The sequence below is a fragment of the Trachypithecus francoisi genome, unplaced genomic scaffold, assembly GCF_009764315.1.
Source record: "Trachypithecus francoisi isolate TF-2019V2 unplaced genomic scaffold, Tfra_2.0 Contig01015, whole genome shotgun sequence".
In the NCBI taxonomy this organism is placed as follows: Eukaryota; Metazoa; Chordata; class Mammalia; order Primates; family Cercopithecidae; genus Trachypithecus; species Trachypithecus francoisi.
In genome coordinates, this window is record NW_022681072.1 from 34,327 (window position 1) to 40,590 (window position 6,264).

A 6,264-nucleotide genomic window follows, 5' to 3' on the forward strand; every position below is an offset into this window, starting at 1 on the left:
CAGAGGGCAAAGGAACGTGGAACCCCAAACCACGCTTCAGTCGGCCTGAATGCACCTCCTGTGTGGATGGGACTATCCGCCTCGCGCTCTGTTGCAAGCTCAAGGTGGGGCTATGTCATCTGTGAACCATGTGGATGAAAAACGGGCAACCACCAGAGTCTCATTGCCCTTTGGGAAGTTCGCTCATTCCTTCGGAAACGGAATTCGTCTGAATTGCTCCAGGATGAAATAACCCAGGCTGACCTTCCAGAGGGCCGGTGAGCGCCCCGCCAGTCAACGGGGCTGTGGGCCGAGCACTTAGCCCGCACTGGGCACCCAACATTTTCCCAGAGTGCTGGGTCCTGTTGGTCCTTGAGGCAGAAGACCGTTTTTCTCTCTGCCTTCCTTTCTGTTTCTTGCTCCTTTTGTCCCTCGGTCCATCCTTCCCTCTGTTCTTCCCTCCCTCCCTTGGTTTTTTCCTCCCTTTCTCCCTCCCTCCCTCTTTCTCTGCCTTCCAGGGTCCCTCCGTCCATCCATCCTTTCCTAGCTCCATCCTTCCGTCCCACTCTGTCTCCGTTCCTGTTCTTATCACTGCCTGCCTTACCTCTTGCCTGGAAAGGGCAGCAGGCCAGTTTGCGCCGGGTCTCGGATCTACATTTAGTTGCAAGGAGCTCTGTGGTGATGGTGAAGAGGCTGGCAGGACGCGGGTTGGCAAGTGATGATGGAACTAAGAGGCAGAGGAGTCGAGCCCCGAAAAGGAGAACTGGCTTGGCTTCTGCCCGGGCCCAGTGTTTCGCGGACTGAGATCTCCGCCAACCCCACTGAAGATCGCGGGAGAAAAAGGGATGAGAACTCCGCCTGGACTGGTTGGAAAACCTAGGCGGCTGTCTACGGACCCGCGCATGCACGGTAGACAGTCCTCCTCCCGGTACCTGGAGGGCTCTGGGATCCCCGGGATGCTCAAGGAAGAATGACAGCCCTCCTCTGTGTGGAGTCTCTCACTGGACCTGGAACTCCGGGATCCTAGACAGGTCAGCTGGAAGGGAAGAGACGCCTCTCCATACCCAGCCAGAGGTTCACCACGAAGGAGAGGCCGCGGCCCTGTCCCCACCCCGCCCCAACCCTGCGTCCTAAAGCTCTTCCAGCAGAGCCCGGTGTTCCTCCTGGTTGAGGTGTGATTCCAGGGGAGCGGGCTCTTCCATGTCCTTCAACTCCCCCAGTGGCGCCGGATCTAGGAAAGGTTGTGCCTTTTGCTGAAACTCTAGGGTCGCCAGGAGCTCATCTAACAGGCTGGAGGGGAGTGCAGACTAGCGCTGAGGCTCCTGGAATGGTTGGGAGGGCGCCCGGATGGCTTGCATCTGTGCTTGACACGCGGAGGCCTCCGGGGTCCCGGGCTCCGGAGGTGGAGCTGCCCTGTCTTCGGGTTCCCACGCCAGCCTGGCGACCTGGGGCTCCAGCCCCACCAGCGACTCCGCTGGGACGTGGGTGGCGCAAGCACACCTTGGTCCTGTGACTCAGCTCTAGCGGGCCCAGGCTGTCCCACCGAGCACGCGCCCAGCAGGCCACCACGCTGCGGGTCCTGGTCTTTCTGGCATTTGTTGGGGTGCGGAGGCCACCGAGGAGTCTGAGGGTGAGACAGTCCCACTTCCGGAGGAGCCAGGGCACCCAACACAAAGCCCCGAGTGCAGGGGCAGGTGCGGAGATCCCTGCTGCCTGCGCAGCCTGGCTGGGCCGGAGCGGGGCGACGGCCCCTGCTCCTTGGCTCACGAAAGGCCCCCGTGGGAGAGCCCCTGGCGCACAGGGCGTGTGGGGTGCGGGAAGCGCCGGTGCCCTGCCACCCTGGCCCGGATGGCTCGCCCTCCGGTTCTGAAACCAAATCTGAATGCGGGACTCCGGGAGGCCCGTCTCTCTGGCCAGTTCTTCCCGGGTGGCGATGCCTGGAAAGCGATCCTGCTGCAAGGCTCGCAGGAGCAGGGCGGTCTGGGACCGGGTGACGGCGGTCCGCTTTCGCCTGCCTTCTTGCGGGCGGCGTTTCCGGGCCAGGGCCGAGATTCCCGCCGGTGCTGCCTCAGCCGGCGTGATCTGTCATTCTGAAACCAAATCTGGACCCTGGGCTCCGGAATGCCGATGGCCTGGGCCAGCTGTTCTCTGGTGGCGATGCCCGGTACGGGTTCCTCTCAAAGCAGGCTCGCACGGCCTCCCTTTGGCTCGGGGTCCAAACGAGTCTCCTTCGCCGTCCTCGTCCTCGGGCTTCCGCCGGGAGGGCGCTGTCGGAAGAGGTCGGGAGAGCCATGGCGGGGAGGCCTGGCCGGAATTTCGCAGACAGTTGTCAGTGCTGGTCAGGTGGAAGAATCTGAGAAGTAGCAGATCCTTGTCATTCCCAGAGCTGCATCCTCTGCTGAACAGGATCAGGGTGCTCTCAGCTCAGCCTCATCTGATCCACTGACAGGCTCAGTTATCTCCTGCCCAGGGAAGGGATGGGCTTCTCTGTCCAGGGCTGAATCCCCAGGACCAGGCAGTGTGGCTGGGACAAGCCAGCCCTCAGCAGGGAAGACATAAGCGCTGCCTGGGTGGCCATGGAATACAAGGTCTGCACCTGGGCACACAGAGGCCCCGGAGCCCAGTGAGCAGTGTCAGCTGCTCCCAGGTTAGTGGAGAATGGATCTGCTGGGCCTGCACCTGGGCTAGGTCTAATAGCCTCTGACATAGCTCACACACAGGTCACCAAGCTTTTTCGATGTGATGGTGTTTGGACTCCTAGGGCCGGAGACCTGTGCCGCTTGCTGAGCGAGCCCTGGAATGTCCCCTATTGTTGGCATCACAGGTCTCCTGGATTTCACTGTTGTGCACAGCAGTGGAGGATCTTGATTTTTTTTTTCAGCGTCAAGCTGCACTCCTCTTCTGGACAGTTCCCTACAGAGAAAGCTTGTGAGAGACTCGCCAGAGCAGTCCCCACAGACCCTCATTTCCAGAACCCCCTGTGCACCCAGGTGAACCCCACTTGTCTCTCCCACTCCTTCCTGACCATCTCAGCACTGGAATGAAATGAGGCTGAACCCCTTGTGAGTCCCCAAATATTCTCAGAGTGCTAAGGTCTCAAAAATTTACTTGTCAGTAACTGCCTTTTCGCTCAAGTCTCATATGAAAGTTTCCTGATAATTTGTCTTTTGGGGCAAATCAAAAACAAAAATCCACCACTACCACCACCAACAAAAAACACCAAGATTCTACCTGCTCTGTCTTGGCAGCTGTTCTTGGAACTGATTTTTCTTTTCCTGCAGGTTTCCCGATATGAGCTAGACTCTGGTTCTGTGAATACAATGAGAGTTTGTGAAAGTGCCTCCAACAGAACACTCTGAAATTCCTACTCCATCCTGGACACACAGGAGCTCAGGTTGCCACCAAACCCCAGCTCTCCTGTTCTCCAGTGTCCAGGATCTGCACGGCCCTGGCTGCCAAGGAGCTCCGGGTTTCCTTGCCAGGGGAGCCCGTGTTGCTGCCCTGTCCCTTCTCGCCTGGAGAGAATCAAATCTTACCGGATCCAGCAGTGCCCTTCCCGGCCTTGAGCTTGGTTTCCTCAGAATTCTCCTCCTTGTTTGGATTGGGCTCCGATTCTGCTGCAAACGGAAGTTTAGGTGACTCACCTCTCCCTAGGCAGAGTCCCATAGTCTATCTCTGATGCGTTTTTGCGGATCAGTCTTTCATGTGAAGCTCTTCTGCCAGTGTCAGGAGTGAACACATTTCTCAAAGTCCCCTGAGGGCGCTAAGCCGTTTCCCATCCCCAAATCTCAAAATAAAACCCTACTAAAGACACATGGCTCACTATCCCTGATTCCAACTCTCCTTCCAGCCTCCATGGGAGCAGCCCAAGGCCTTACCTTGCCTTTGTATATGCTTCTCACTGGAATGGGAGGAGGCCATCTTGCCTTTTCCTCTGAATGGTTTCTTCTCATCTGAGCTCTTTTCTGTAAAGACCTGTGGGGAAGGGGGCTGGTCAGTGGGGCGCTGGATGGAGGAGCAGTGGAGATTGGGGTCTTCATTTCCCTTTCCCATGTTGACGCTCAAGTGAAAGGAAGCCGCTCTTTCACGTCCAAAGGCGAACTGCAGGTTATTCCACCGGACCTGCCTTTATACGTCCCTCGGCTGGGCGTGGCTGACTCTTATTGGCTGAACAGGTTTCTCCTTCCTGCCGCTTCTTAGAGCCTCAACAAGAAGTTTCTTGCTGTAGTTCTACTGGGGGCCTAGACACAGTTAAGGAGAGACTTTCTCAGGATCCTGTCATAGTGACAAGAAAACAAAGAACCGGGAGCACGAGGATCAGAAGAAGATCGGGAAATCATTTCTTCCGATTTCTGTCTCAGTTACATTTTGCACAGAAAGATAATTTATTATACATAGTGTTAACATTGTATACATAGATATTACAATTTCTTTAAATGCTTGGAAACAACAAATGTCAAATTATGGTTGATTGTATTAGATCCACACATATATAATGAAATAAAAATGCAAAGAAAAAATAAATTCCAAATGAAATGGCCCATCCTACCTTAAACATGGGGAAGATAATGAGATCAAATGCAATAAAATTTAATTGATTAGATTAGAGCCAGTGCTAACCTAATCAGCCCTTGATTCCTGAGGTAGCAAAAAGTCTAGGTGGAAAAACATTTCCCCTTTCTCATCCTGCCTCAGTCATCCTGGGAGCACCACTCTGTTCTGTGGAATTTATTCAGCCTCCCTAGTAAAAATGGACTTGATTCCAAACAGGTAACCCAACTGATCACAAGAAAAACAGCCTAGATTCTGAACATTCAGCTCCTGTCTTCACACAGCAGACACCACCCAAATCCCTTCAAAGCCCACATTGTTTCTCAACATCCACCATCAAGACATATTCCAGGGCAGCCTCTCAAAATGGCCTCAGTGAGACAGGACAAGGTGTGGTGGAGCTCCAGGTTCAGAAGAGCGGCCTCATCCCTTCCTACTGCAGCAGAGTCTGTCTCTGCTGGTCAGAGCCCTCAGACTACAGAAGGGTTAGTTCATGTCCCAGCAAGTGTTTCAGCAGTTTCCTGGCTGAAACACTTGCTGGGACATGCTCCCGGTTCTTTGTTTTCTTGTCACTATGACAGGATCCTGAAAAAGTCTCTCCTTAACTGTGTCTAGGCCCCCAGTAGAACTACAGCAAGAAACTTCTTGTTGAGGCTCTAAGAAGTGGCAGGAAAGAGAAACCTGTTCAGCCAACAAGAAGTTTTCCTTCTTGTCTCCCCGTCTGCTGAGGAAAGCATGCAGGAATGAGACCTTCTGTGTTAGGGAGTACTCAGCCTCCAGTCCCAGGTGACTTGATTGACTGATGAGCTGATTTCCTGAGGAGAAGAAAGAAGCAAGGAAGAGACTGTGTTGGGTGAGTCTGCGTTTTCCCAACTGTGCTATCTGTGCAAGTAGTGGAACCAGAAAAGATATTAGTGGTTGACAGACACTGCCTAGTGAAATTATCTGAATGTAAATGGAACGTATAATATCGTTATATTGTATAATATTATGATACATAAAATTTGACATCTAAATAAATTTTGATATATTATGATATAATATCGTATAAAATTTGGTCAGGTAATTTTATAAGAAAATTGAGTTAAATTCTATAACAACATTAACATATAAACTCAATAGAAAGCTAGGAAAATTGTCTGCTCTTATGTAAATTACTGCTTTTTGGATAACTCTGGAAAGGTGTGAAGAGGGATCTGCTACTTACTTGATAAGTAAGTACTTGATAAGACATCGACTTGCAAATCTTTGCTGTTTTTAACCAGTGCCATCTCAAGATATGAGAATATTTTAGTCTAAGAAAGTATTTTCGGGCCGGGTGCGGTGGCTCAAGCCTGTAATCCCAGCACTTTGGGAGGCCGAGACGGGCGGATCACGAGGTCAGGAGATCAAGACCATCCTGGCTGACACGGTGAAACCCCGTCTCTATTAAAAATACAAAAACTAGCCGGGCGAGGTGGCAGGCGCCTGTAGTCCCAGCTACTAGGGAGGCTGAGGCAGGAGAATGGTGTAAACCCAGGAGGCGGAGCTTGCAGTGAGCTGAGATCCGGCCACTGCACTCCAGTCCGGGTGACAGAGCGAGACTCCGCCTCAAAAAAAAAAAAAAAAAAAAAGAAAGTATTTTCGTAGATATCATAATAGGAATTTTGTTTATTTTAGTTAATAAATTATTATAACATTTATTGGTTATTAATAACTTATGGCATTGTTAAAATATACTTCTACAGACAACAC

General features: G+C 52.3%; 2 pseudogenes; both read right to left on the reverse strand.

Moving 5' to 3' along the window:
* Nucleotides 1–1,109: 1,109 nt before the first annotated feature.
* LOC117090425 lies at nt 1,110–2,290 on the reverse strand (annotated as a pseudogene).
* Nucleotides 2,291–2,332: 42 nt separating this feature from the next.
* Nucleotides 2,333–5,316, reverse strand: LOC117090428 (annotated as a pseudogene).
* Nucleotides 5,317–6,264: the final 948 nt, after the last annotated feature.